Source organism: Prosopis cineraria, unplaced genomic scaffold (assembly GCF_029017545.1).
Source record: "Prosopis cineraria cultivar Desert tree isolate PC_DT_omini unplaced genomic scaffold, ASM2901754v1 PC6, whole genome shotgun sequence".
NCBI lineage: Eukaryota > Viridiplantae > Streptophyta > Magnoliopsida > Fabales > Fabaceae > Prosopis > Prosopis cineraria.
Genome location: NW_026555337.1, coordinates 33,002,168 through 33,017,349, shown reverse-complemented (window position 1 = coordinate 33,017,349; position 15,182 = coordinate 33,002,168). Strand labels below are relative to the sequence as shown.

The 15,182-nt window shown below is 30.6% G+C and overlaps 1 pseudogene; it reads right to left on the bottom strand.

Annotated features, from left to right (window-relative positions):
* Positions 1-2,698: 2,698 nt before the first annotated feature.
* On the bottom strand, positions 2,699-13,384 carry LOC129313063 (cysteine-rich receptor-like protein kinase 10; annotated as a pseudogene).
* Between the last annotated feature and the right edge of the window lie 1,798 nt (positions 13,385-15,182).

The following is a 15,182-nucleotide window of genomic DNA, read 5'->3' as shown; positions in this document are numbered from 1 at the left end:
AAAATTAAAAATAATTTATGTAATTACTTTTGACGATGGAAAATTGTCACCATCAAAAGTGTTTCTAGAAAAAAATAATTTATGTAATAATGATCTTATTTTAATAATTATATTTTAAAAAAATTTCTTATGAATGTTTTTTAATAATGATCTTATTAAGCTAGTATACGTAATCAGGCTAAGTTATATATAAATTATAAATAAAATATTTTTTATAATTTTTTATGAATTATTTCAAAAAACTTTCTGTAAATTATAATCAGGTTAAATTATACATAAATACTTACATACATATACATAAATAGCATTAGAATGTTAAAGTTGTATAGATGTTATAAGAAGCAAATAACATTGCAGACTATTTGATATATTTGATACATTGCGCACTTCATACTCGGGTTGGTATATACATGGTGTTTACTCTATTTTTTGAGCTCTACTTTTCATTACCACAGGATTGTCTAAATAAGACACTCCATATTTGACAATTATTTAAAATAAGTAACAAAAAAAATAGGTGGAGTATACTTGACGGTTTTTAATCATCATATAAAATTGGCTATGATATATGTCGCACTATTACTTGACCATTAAAAACTATCAAGTGTTAACAAAAGTAAACATCAAGTATGGGATATTCTGTGGTAGTGTTTCCTCATTCGGTTCTTGTTCTTCAAATTACTCAAATTGTTTAATTTGTTAATGTTAGATTTGTTGAGATTATTATTGGATGAGAATTGTAAACTTAATTGTTTAATTTATGTTAATATTTGAATTATAGATGAAATTTTATATTATGTTAAATTATGTATAATCGTAAAAGTATGCCTTTAGGGGTGACAATTGTTGCCTCCAAAAGGTAAATTTTTAATGGTGAAAAACTTTTGGCGACGACAATTGTCACTGCTAAAGTATACTTTTACCATTAGTGACTAAATTTTTTATGGTGACCCTTTGGTGACAAAAAGTTACTGCTAAAAATCTTTAGCGGCAACTTTTGAACTTTTGACAGTGACAAAAGTCAATTTTTTTTTTTGTAGTGCTCAACATGTTCTAGCTCCACAATCAATTATATGTTGTTATTTTTCATGTTTGAAGTAGGAATAGTTTAAAAATATTGATTCTTGATTAGGAAAGCCACTCCACAGATAAAACTTCTAATGTCACTTACAAGGAAGTTTTTGATAATTTGATTTAAATAATTATGAATTTTTGTTAATCTGCTTCCCAATGTATCCATGTACACATCATGCATTTAGTTTTTATCATTTTTTTACTTTAATTTGCATATTTAATATTCATGATGATAATTACATAGTCCCACCGCAAATAGAATGATATGGAGATCAAAGGTGTTTGCTACAAGTTGTTCTTTTAAGAAACATCTTCTTACAAAATTGACACATATTTATAAAACCTATAACATAAGACCAGTGCGCTTTACTAGTTTTATGTAATAATGTGTGAGAAAATGTGTTTAGTTTTATGTATGTATGTATGTAATACTTTTTCAAATTAAAAATAATAAATATTGAAAGGAAAGTATGAAGAATAGTTTAAATTTGTAAAAAAGAAAAAGGAAAAAAAGAATGCCAACAAAGATGAGTTCAGTTAATAAGGATTTGAGCCATCTGGATCTAATTTATCTAAACTTTTATTATATTAAAAAATAAGAAAGAACACGGAATAATTTCCTTGTAAAAACTTTTTTCTCTTGAATGTCTCCTAAAAGAAAAAAAAGATTGAAGATTTTTTTATAGAAGAAAATTTTTTATATAGGAAAATACATTTTAAATATTTAAGTTAAAATATCAAGACGAAGAGAGTTTTTTTTTTTTGGCCTACTGGACGAAGAGATTCAATACCATTAAATAAGGTTCGAAAATTATATATTGGAAAAAATATATTAAAACATCTACTCATTTGAATTTGACAATACTCAAATATAAAATACCAAAACTATAATTTTTACTTGAAATATTGATTAATATACTGCAAAATAATTTTAAGATTTTCCCTCACACAAAAAAAAGTTAAATAATTACAAGAGGTGGAGTTCCGTTGGAAAAATAGCTTCTTATTAATTTGTCTTTGGAAAAAGCTGATCATTTTGGTCTCTACATTTTTCATCTAGTTGTGACATTAATTAGTTATTGGGCTTTTATTCTTATTAACCCACTAACAATCCCTTTAATCAACTTAAAATCAATGATCTCCAATTCTTTTCCCTTGCTGCATTCAAAGGTGATTCTTCCATCGTTTGTTTCATATGAAAAGGAAAGTTTTAAACAATGTTTCATAAGAAGCTTTCATTTTTAAATTTTGATAACAATTATATGAGTACATTTTAGAATTGGATAATTACTTCACAATACATAAAATATCCACACAATTAGTTTTTTTCACAAAGATTTAAACATGATCTTAGGAGCTATCGTCTTCAAAATATATTCAAAATAGAAATGAACAAGTTTAAAGAATATTTAATTAGTTGATTATTCAACATAGCACATCAAATATATACGCAATCGATTTTCTGCAAAGATTTAATTAGTTGTAATTGTTATCTATCTGGAGCCTTCTTTTTGCAGAACCAACTAGACGGAAATGTACATAAGATTTTATTTATCGAAAAAGGGGATAAGATTCCAGAACAATATAACACATATTGAATATTTCATTCATATACATGCACACATAGACATATATACTTTTGTTCAACATGAATGATATAGGCTGTCTTCTCTTTTCACAAATTCTTCAATATAAGCAAGAATGGACCTATTTAATTCACTCTAATTGGTCAAAACCTTGAACCCATAGTTCCTCATCACCATTAAATATCATGGATAATTAAATTTTCTTCCAGACTCTTACATCTTCACAATGTAGTTGAAGAAAAATAAAGAGAAGGATGGGAAAAAAAAGTCCAATCCTGATCAGGTTAGATAAATCACTACTCTTATTATCTCTCCCTTCATAGAATGGGGTTTTCATCACCTAGGTGTGACATAAGACATTGTTACCTTATTAATTGAAGGATCTTTGGAATTTTTTGGTGTAGATGAATGTTCTTGGTCCATTCCTCCTAGTGAAAATGCAGGATGATTAGGCTTGGGAAAGGTCATTGTGTCACTTGCAAGCATGACTACAACACCAGACATTGTTGGTCTATCTTTTGCATCTTCTTGGACACAAAGCAAGCCAATGTGTATGCACTTCAAAACTTCACTTTCTGCGTATGAATCTTTCAGAATTGGGTCCATCAGTTCCAAGCATTTTCCTTCACACCATAGACTCCAAGTCTGCAAGCAATATAATTGATAATTCTGAGATTATGAAACCATGCACATTAATTCAATTTTCATGTATGATCTTAGGAGTAATAGTCCTTAATATATAATATAATACTAGATTATGTTCTCTCATTCTAAATTCAGCTTTCATTCCCAACAATAAGACAATATTGCTGCCCTTTGGTTATTATGGCCAGGAAAACCAGTATGCAAATTTTTTTATTTTTTATTTTTAAGGACTAAGTTGTGCACTACTTTTTTAGAGACCTGAGTTAAATATATAAACCCCAATGACCTAGTTGTTAGTTTAAGGATAAGCTTTTACAAATATGTGGAAACTTATCCACACTTGAAACTCAAGATTTTTGCGTTAGATATATAACAAGCTGCTGGAGATTGAAACAAAATAATATTTGTTATGATCTTTTACAAAGAAGCATAGTTTTTTCTTTTCTTGGCTCCATTTTGAAATGGTGATTGCAAAGAATATTATTATTATTGTAAAATTTGAAATTATTAACATGATATTGGGGGGGAAAAGAACTCACATAAATTAGAAGACTTTGACGATATGTTGAGAGAAGTGGGAAGATCTCACCCTTTTCCCACATATGATTTCAAGTAGAAGAGCTCCAAAGCTAAAAATGTCTGATTTAATTGAAAATAATCCTTCCATAGCATATTCTAGAGCCATATATCCACTGTTTTTGATCAAATCATATAACAATTTCAGTTATCCTTCAACTAATAATATTCTAAAATTTAAACATTAAATGATAGATTTCAAGTAAAAGAAAGAAGCAAGATGAGGATTAAATAACCCTTACTAAGTACCCATTACTCGGCCTGTATTTATTCCTTGATTTTGTGCTCCATCAAAAGCTCTTGTTAGTCCAAAATCTGATATTTTAGGATTCATCTCATTGTCCAAAAGGACATTGCTAGCTTTCAAGTCTCTGTGAATCACTCTAAGTCGAGAGTCTTCATGAAGATATGAAAGTCCTCTTGCAATCCTATTAATAATATTCAGTCTTCGTTTCCAATCTAGTTTCTTTCTATTCTCTTCATCATCTGATGACAAGAATCGTTCAAGGAAAAACTTATTGACAGCATTATATGAAGTGAAAAGATTTGCATGTTATTACATAGTAGCTACCAAAACTACAAAATTAGCTTGTAAATAAAATGTCACTAGAACTATGACAATTTAAATTTCATTGCAAAAAGTTAATTCTACTAAACAAAGACATTTTAAAAAAATCATTTGTATACGTATGAAATGCCAATGTCTGTGCTCATGAGGGGAGCAAAAGCATGTTACTCACATTTTAGGCATCCAAATTGATTTTAGATACCTGTATCTTTGTTTAGGGTTTATGGAGGATGTAAACTGGGGACAAATATCTTCCAATAAACTAAATATGTGCCGTCCAAATCTAACACAAATAGATCAAGAGAAGAAAAGCACGTAGTTTCTCACCTCATCGCAACATTAGAAACATAGCTATCACTCTATACATCTCTAATGTGTAAATAAAATAACTTAGGACTCTAAATCACTCATCATGACCACTTGAAAAGTTATTGTGAAACAATAGCTGATGTTCAAGTTTCATTGATTCTTCCTTGCAATTCCTTTGAAATTAAACATAGCAACACCATCCTCTTCACTCTTATTGTTAAAAAAAAAAGGAGCAAGAAAAAAGATGTGATGAAAAAAGTATGAAATATAGACAACTATATTTTACTCCCTTCGTCCCTATATATAATGTGTTTTCTAGAGGTTTATTTTGTCTCTAAATATAAGGTGTGTCATGATATTTTAAAATAATTGGAAAATTTTGCCTCTATTGTTTTGAAAAGGGAAGAGATATTAATTGCATATTTTACTCAGCATAATGATATTAATTGTGATATTATTAGGGGTAAAATTAAAAAAATTGTTGTGGTTTTATGTGTTTTTAACTAAATAACAAACCTTATTGGCTTGCATGATTTGGTTAAAAACATTACTCCCTCCATCCCTATATATAAAATGTTTTTAACCGAATTATGAAAACTAATAAAAATTTATTATCTAATTAAAAGAACAACAATATTCCAATTTTATCCCTAATTATTGTAAATAAAAAATGAATCTCTTTCCTCAAAGTAAATTAATGAGAATACTTATCTTTTTCTCTTTCCAATTTAACAAGGGTATATTAGTTTATTTATTAAAAAATATGCTAATAATCTCTTAAATTTAGAGACAAAGAAAGGTTCTAAAAACCCTTCATATATAAGAATGGAGGGAGTATATATATTGGGACTAAGGGAGTATATATCAAGTTTGCCTAAGAGAGGCATTGAGGGGCTTTACTTGGATCAATATACACTGAGACACTAAGACACAAGGATCTCTGGGACTAGGCGCACATGAATCCTACCCATATGGTGTCAGAGCCAAAAAGCTTCTTGATAGGAGTATGATATTATTAATGAAAAGTGAGTAAGGAGAGTTTAGAAATTATGAATGACAACCTAGAATGCTCTACTTCCCTTAAGCCTATTAATCTTATTTCAACATTTTCTTTTGATCGTGTGCTATCCTTTGTAAAAAGAGTACTCTTTGAGAAAATAGAAAATTTTATTGAGTATTCTGTTGTTCCAAAAAATGCTCATGTTCTAGCTACGAAACTTCCTTTTCTTAATCCTGTAAGCTCTATCATAGAGGAAATACTTTTACTTGTTGAATAAGATCTCTGATCCATACCCACCATCCTCAGCCAAAAGAAATAATCCAAACCTTTAATTTTAGTCGGTGTGATATTCAGGCAACCACAATTGAATAATACATCACCCTTGAGATTTCACAGCCCCTGATTGATGGATGGATCACTCAAGGTTATACCCATCTTCATGTTGGAGTTATTCGCCTCATTCTCACCTTTCATGGGAGAAGAGGTATGGCGTCCACTGCCATGGTTGCTTATTAGACTCCACTTTTAAGTCAGATGGTAATGCTTTAATGAGTGCCATGTTGACTACCCTCAGTAATGAGATCATGGTTTTCACCATAGTCCTTGATTTCAACATCAAGATAATAGATCTGACTCTTTTTAAAAGACTAAAAGTTCATATCCATATTCATGAAGCTGAGCATTAGTTAGATATTGGTATGGCTACTTTGCACCACTAGATGATTTTCAAACTCTAGGACCATTCCTTTAATCTTAACTTTCCAAATGCAACTAGAGATACTTTGTATATGTTTGTAGACAATCCAGGCAACTCATCGATCATCTAAATCTTGAGACACCTACCTATAGAAGAACTTGTACAAATGATGCCTTTACAATAGATCAATAATTATGAGAAACAGTTCCATGGTATACAAAAAGATGTCCATACAATAGAGCCTCCTGAACTCTACAGCTCTAGGATGGTACTATTAAATCTATTTTTAAAACACTTGGAGCTCAAGATGCAAATCTGATCTCTCAAAGAATCCTATCCATTACCCCATTGGATGCTAAGCTTGTTTATGTTTCTCACATCAATGGTCACTTTATCTAAGACTGTGCCCCAAAAATGTGACATAGATTGTGATTGTTATCTTTGGAACGATTCAGACGATGATGATTATAGTTCCAAAAGATGGACTAGGAAGCTTAAGCAACCTAGATCTTCTTGTAAATATAAACATCCCCCAAAGGATAATGATGATAACTATGGCCCTAAGCAGAACATAAGAAGAAAACGGATAGGACCTCCAAATCCTCCCATTGATGGGAGCACTCTTTTTGAATTCTAATCTAGGATAACAAGAGCAGTAGAATGAAATAAACACAACACAAAGAAACAAAATAGAAAAGGTTCTAATGCCACCAAGGAGAAAATCCCAGAGCCGAAAAAGACATGACTAAGAGAAGAGTAAATGAAGGTAGGGGTAGAATAGCCCAGTCTGAAGATTTGTGAATTCACATACTATCCTCTTTAAATGAATTTTTTTTTGGAAACATAACAATATAAAAACTGAACACTCCCTAGGCCTCAAGCCCCCTTTTTAAATATAAATTTTATCTCAACAAACCAAATTCAACTATACTCATCAATCTATTTAGAGCACTAAACAATTTTATTAATGTAATCTATATTCAAAGGTTACAACTCAATATACTATTTGAAGCACAAAGATATAATCAACTCAATAATCATAGTCCAATAAATTGGAAAAACAAACATTATATATATATTGAGTTATGATAGCTCATAATCAAAGAGATAGATTCTAGATGGAGTTTAGAAAACTTACTAAAAAGGTGGAAATCAAGGCTAGAATTAGGCAGGTACTCATATATAAGTAGCTTTTCATTTTCCTCTATACAAGAACCCAAGAGTCTCACAAGGTTTCTATGTTGTAATTTTGCTATGAATATCACTACGTTTTTGAACTCTTCTCAACCTTGACCTGAACTTTTTGAAAGTCTTTTCACAGCAATTTCCCTCCCATCTGGCAATGTCCCCTAATAAAACGTTGATACGAAGTGTAGAAACATTAGCATATTAAGCAAAGCCAAACATAGCTCATATAAAATGTAATATTGATTATATGTTGTTGAGTTCTATTCACATTTAATCTTCATAGTTCATGCTGCTAAACTAACATAATAAGTTATCTTAGTATAATAGTTTAAAAATATAAGTCTAATAATAAAGGCAAAATATAAACAAAAAAATAAAATCAAATAAAACTTTCTCATAGATAAATAATCTTAATTATATCTTCAATATCATGACTTATAAATCCAATATACAGGCACCTTATAAACTGGACCAAATCCACCTTCTCCCAATTTAAATGCTTCTGAAAATTGATGCGTACTCTGTTCAATCACAATTAAAGGGATTGTGGAAAGGTCTGAGTTCATCTTTCAGAAAGGTCGTAAAATATAGGAGTTCTCTCCAACGGCATATCATCTACAAAACAACCATATATAAATTGATCTTTGATATATCTTATGACCATATATTTATTTACACAACTATATGTGAGAGAAAAGAACATTGAGAGATTTGATAAAGGAGACATTAAAAGTGTGTCAAATTAATGCAGTTTGAAAATTTAGTCTAATCATATCAAATTCTTTATTAGAGGTTATATAATGAAGTTATGTTTTGATAATTTTTAACAACAAAAATCTACCTTAATGACCATATCATACATTCTTTCGTGACAATAATCAATATGTTTCTATTATAGATGCAATCATTCATGGAGGAAATAAAAGTGTTTACATGACAAATAATTCAATCCTCTAATAATACGGTATTTATGGCATGTTACAATAGCTAAACTCACTACATGGTATCTCAGTTGACATTTTGTGAAGAGTAAGAGCAAAAAGATGACGAAATAAATATAAGTTAACCGTTAATTACTAAGAAAAGTGTTTCAATGACAAAAAATAAGCAACAAAAAAATGCAAAAAGATAATAGAAATTTATAAGATCACCGTTCTATATTTGTTTATTTTTAATTTTTTTCCTCGGATTTTTTAAGAAAAAATGTGAATATATTTTGCTCAATAATCATGAAGAGGAAATTTCTCTCAATTAAAATTGAGAGAGAATATCAACTTCTATATGGTTTTTCAAGAGAAGTTTTGTCCATATATTTCCATAGAAAATTCTAGAAGAAAATTAATGTTTTCTTAGGCCATGTTTGGTTTAAGAGAATTAAAGCATGAGAAATGGAATTGGACCTAGAATCCATATACCAGTGTGTTTGGTATGTCAGATTTGTGATTCCTTTGGAATCCAATTCCATGGAATCGAGTTGGTTTCCCAAGAATTAAACTTTATGTCCATTATACCCTCATCTTCCTCGAACCCAATCCTCCCTCTAGAGATGACTTCCTCCCTGCCTAGTAACCACAATGCATCATCCTCATCCTCACCATAATCGTAACAACTTCTCCCCAAACCAGTGACAGCTCCCCCTATACGATGGTTGACCGATGGCAAGATGAGCATGGTTTTGGTGTGTTGTTCTGTAGCAAGTTTTTGTTCGATCTATTGCAATTTATTTGCATTACTTTTGATCTTTATTCCTGGTTCTTGCTTCTCCACCTTTGTCAAGCAAGAATCAATGGAAGATAGAGATACTTTGCCACCAATTTTTTAGCCAAAAAGTGGCAGCCACGAAGTGCTAGAAGTGAGATTCAACTTGGATGATCTGATGTTGTTGCTGTTCATATTTTTGTCCGTCTTCCATCGACCTCTCTATCGTCAAGAAGACACAGAACATAGCCATGATTAAACCAGCTGCATAGCATCTGGCTCAAGTCATGGTGTCTCAAACGGCCGATGACAAAGAAAAAGAAGATGATCTCAGGTTTTGGTATAGTGCTTCGACAACTCCACCTATTGTCGAGCACTTGCTTCTTGGTTTGGGTGTGATCTAGTGGTGTATGACATAGATGAAGGAGATGAAGTGGGTGGGTCTTGGGGGAGGGTGAATGGTAATGCTCAATCATGGGTTTGGACAGTGCAGAAGGAGATTTTTTTAAGGGATATTTTAGTCTTTTAACATATACCAAGCACACTTATGTAAACCAATTCTATTCCAATTCCAATTCCAATTCTGATTCCATCAAAATCTCTTCCATCATACCAAAAATGGCAATAAAAGCTAGAGAAAATTATTTTGAATCAAATAATAAGGTGATGATAGGAAACGAATTAAAATGAAAGTAACAATAAAATATCTCGAATATAATTAAACTAAAAATTCACACCACTTCACTGAATCTAAATGAACATAAAATATCAGAAATATATACCATTTCTAGTCTTCCTCCACCAGAAGATCAAGAGAGACATAATTAATATAGCTATGGCCACTGATACAGTTATGATTATGATCAAGGCTTTTGACTTCTTATCACCATTATGGGCTGCACCAATGACAAATCAACATGAGGTGCTAACACATAAAAATGCATATGTTAACATCGATCTAACATACATAGTAATGTATAAAGTCTGCAAGAGTTGTAGTATAAGTAAAAGTGTAAAACAATATTACTGAATAAAATTAAAAATTCTTGAAGGATAAAGTTTTAATGTTATATTCTTTCTATCTCAAATTATATAATACTTTTAAAGAGATTCAATGTCTCAAAATATAATACACTTTGACAAAAATAAAGTTTCTTAAATAATGTTTTTTTATTATTACCCATCTCTTTATATTCTCTCTCTTTTGTATTCTTTCATAAATAGAGTATTAAGTAAAAGATATTTTTAAAATTTTATATTTTTTTAAAAATAATATTATAAAGTATATTTAATAAATTTTATTGACATGAATAACTTTATTTAAAAGTGTCTTCTAAATAAGGATTGGAGGAGCATTGTTTAAAAACTTAACTAAACTTTCACATAAAGGTAAAATAAAGTAAAACATTTACGGTATATAAATGTCCAAATTTTAAGAGAAACAACTTAAATAGAATCTACACTATTTAATTTTAGAGAATTTTAAGTACCATTAATTTTACAAAATAATTATTAATATTAATATTAATAATATTAATAAATTGTGTGAGTGCGTTTTTGCAGGTACACGTGTGAGATTTGAAATCAGTCATTTTTCCAACTACAAAAAATCCCGTCTTTTTTTTTTTGGGTCAGAAATCCAGTCTTTTAATACAATTATGTTAAAGATTTGTATGAAATTGAGACCACTCATCTCACACGTTCATTGACTTTTCTCCACCTGTTCCCTGCTCCTGGACCAACAAATCAAAAGCATGAAAGTATCGTTTCGAAATTGCCTCCCTTTATATTATAAAAAGGGAGCAGTTGGATTAATTTAAGGAAAAAATCACTTTTAATCCTACATACGCAATTTAAATACACATAAGATCTATGAAATCAAAAAAATATTTTGAAATTCCATTTATTAAAATTATCAATTATTATTAGATAATTACTTAATTGAATAACTCCACTTAAAACTGTCTAAATAATTGACAATTTCAATATAAACAAATAGGTAACTTCAATAAAGAATATTCAACTTAGAGTAATTTGGTGATCGATTCGATGGGACTTTTTAGTATTTGAATAGTCTGTGCAAAACTTGGAAGTGATGTTTCCTTAATTTAATATACCTGTCCTTTCTTTCATGGTTTCTTCTCAAGCAAGAATGTGTAAGGATCTAGAGATTATTTGTAATAGTAAATTTCTTATAGAGTTCAATTTTCCAAAAGATAGTAGCACAAGAAAGAGTAGAAATGTGTAATTTCCAAATTTCACTTTTTTTTTTCAATAACCAATTCTTTTAAAGCCTGAAACAACTTTATAATCAATAATTCCGAAGGATCAAAATTTGTAAATAATAATATTATTTTTCTTTGTCATCTTTCAAGCCTCATATACTAAAGGAGTAGCTAGATTTTATGTAGATCAGTGCAAACTTGAAGGATTTAAGGTTTATACCTGTAGGAGAATTAGGATTAGAAGAAGAGGATGATTGATAAAACATGTAATCGTCGTACTTAATTAGACAACTTGGAGCCCAAATCTGCCATCCTAGCTTCCGCTCACAACACTGGGGAACCTTATCCACCATAGCCTCCAAGCATTGTCTGCAACCTTCAGTGTTAAGGTCTCTGCTACACTGAACCAATGCATACCTTTTTCTTCCTCCACCCAAATAAAACTCTCCTTTCGCACCCAATTCCTTTGTGTCTTCTGTCGCTGTTTGCATTAGACTTCTCATAAAACTCTCCGCCTTCTTCCCCTCTGACAGATCCGACACCGTCTTTGCTCCAACGACATTCCAAGACGGGCTAGTCGTCACGTTCCGAAAGAAGTTCTTATTAGAGTATCGAAGGATGCAGAAGTCGAACCTATGTTGCCATCAAATAAACGCTTGTATGAGCAATATTTTTAGTTAGAGTTCATTCATTCTGTATATGACTTCTGATTTTTGAAGATCTCCGTTGTTTGCTCTCTCTCTCTCTCTATATATATATATATACACACACATATATATCCTCTCATGTATTGTAGAAAGATATTTTGACAAGACACCTAATTACATTTTTCCAATGTTACTCCTACTCATTACTCCCTCCACACCATTATATATGACACTTTTTAAAAGTCTTACTTGATCTAAAATATAAAATATTAGATAATTTTTATAATTAGTTTTTCAACATATCCCTACTTCATTTACTTTTTTTAAAATGATGTTTTGAAATTTTAATTGTCATTATTAAGAAACTTATATAAAATATTTAATAAGAATATAATTGTAAAGATGTAAATGTTTTTTTTTTTAAAGATTAAGGTTTCAACCTACTTACTTTGAAAACTGTGGAGTACTTACCAATACATTATATTATGGTTCAGAGAGAGTAATTATGAGAGAAAATGTAACCTAAATTAGAAAATTTTTCATAGGAGTAAAATTGAAATTTAATTTATTTTTAAACAAATTTAATACCTTAATTACCTCTCATTGATTCAGGTGAGATATTACTATGTGCAGGACCTGAGGGAGTATGTATATTATTTACCTTATGATTGTTGAGTTAGAAAATTATAATTTCAAATCCCCGAAATTCAAAGTATATAGAGAAATGAACCTAAAACAAAAACATTAGTATGGCTCGTGGATTGCCAGATCCGTACCATATTACAGCGGAAGATTGATTGGGACAACGTTGAAGAACGTCTCTAGTGGCAGTGGAGACACAGAACTGGCAGAAGTATCCGGTGGTGTCACCGCGACAGTCATAAAGGCCGTAGATAGTATTAGTGGCAGTGCCCATGGCCGTATGGTTGTAGCCTTTGCTTGTGGCTGCGTTGGTGGAGAGCCATGAGAGAAGCTGGTTAAGGTTGGCTTTGTACGAGGCTGTAAGAGCTTGCTGGGTTCTGTTATGGCAGTCATCTCCAACGTAGATTGGTGCTTGAGAAGTACTCGTTCTGATGAAACTGATGATCAAAACAACTATGTAGAAGATGATCGGAAATTCACGAACTCTAATAATTGGTTTTGTTGATCCCATCATTCTATGGTAGAGGCTATTTCAATGGTGAGCTGCGTGTAGGAATGCAGATAGATACTAGCTAATAAATAAATTGGTGATATATTGTTCAAAATAAGTAGATATAGTTTTATAATTAGAAAGGTTTGACTTATGCTAGCAAGCACAAGTTAGGTTACGGTACAGGAAATAATGTTTCGTGCGCGAGAAAAGGAGCAATATTATTTGTCTATTCAAACGAATGAATGGTCGCTTTATACACATTCCGCATGAATGGATATGGTCGCATATTCAAACGATCTTGATAACTTAGGCACTCCAAATTGGAAACCCAGTGATAAATTCTAGAATTCCATGTCATTTGAGCACATTTTCCTTGGTTTTTAATATATTTTGGCTTAAATGTATATATTTTGATTGCCCAAATTAGGAAAATGTGTATCTTGTTTTAGGTTGGAACACTTGGTTTTAATTTAACATCGTTGGGCTTAATTTGTGTTTTTTTGGTTTAAGGTTTGGTGGAAAATATTTATAGGCCTTTGATGATGCTTTGGGAAGGCTTTTGGATGAAGAAATCAAGTATAAAAAGGATAAGTTTCGTTAACTGTGAAAACAGTGTAAAACTGCCAAAGTCATCACCAAAGTCATGACTTTGTTTGCAACTTTCGACACTGTTGGCAAAATGCTCTATTTTATTTATCTGAAAATGCTTAGGTATGACACATATATGAAGTTTACTCAACTCATAATGCATTCTACACACTTGAAGACACTTTGGATGAGTTGGGTCCAAGAGTTGAAACATTGAAGACATTTGAAGCTCCATTTCTTTGGTTTTTTGTTTCCTCTCCATTTCTCTTCTTATAATCTGATATGGCTGTGAATATTTTGTGTATTTATAGCTTATTGATATTTACGAGTAGCTAAACTCTTTGCTGTAAGATTATTTTGAACCCTTATATAGATTAACAACAAGTTTCTTCTTTCTTTTTGTGATTAATGATATATATGTATTTATTTTACTCTTTTCTTAATGTTTTTAAGTGTTTGGCCACCATTTAAATGTTGGGTTCACTTGGGTGATGCTTTAGAGACCTAGCTTAGGTGTAAAACTTGGATAAAATAGTGGAAGAACTTAAAATTTGCAAGATCAATGCATGGTTTTGCTATTAAGATAGAAATATACTTGCTAGCTTTACATAACCACATTAGAGTTGGTACTTAAAATTGGGTTTTATTGATTATAACAAGAGGTTGGGTAGTTAATTTGACTAAATATTTTTAGAACCCTAGGCTAGCACTATCTTCATTAAAAGCATTTATGAGAGGAGGTAATTTTAGTGTTAGTAGATGTAAGGGGGATAAATAATCCTAAGTCTTAATTTATATTTGAAGTTTGTAAATCATTCTCTTTTCTTTATTTTCTAGTGTTAATGTAATTTGCAAAAGTCAACTTCACTTAATTATGTTTTGCTCAACTTAATTAAATTTACTTAGTCTTTTGCTTAATCATCGTTTTTAAACAAATCTCCATAGAAACATACTTCATTCACATTATATTACTTGTCACAGCACATGCACTTGCAAAGAGTGCAACAAGTTTTTGGCACCATTATTGAGGATTTGATTTTGAAAATATTTTATTCAACCTTTGGCTAGTGATAGTAAATTTCACTTGAGCTTTGTAGATATTAATTATAGATATTTTATTTTACTTTTATTTAGTGTTTTTATTTTTGTTTTAGTTTGATATTTCCTTGGTTTTTTTCTTTTTAAGATACATATTTGGCATATGCAAGTCATAGACCCATATGGATTAGTAGTTATACTTGAAGGT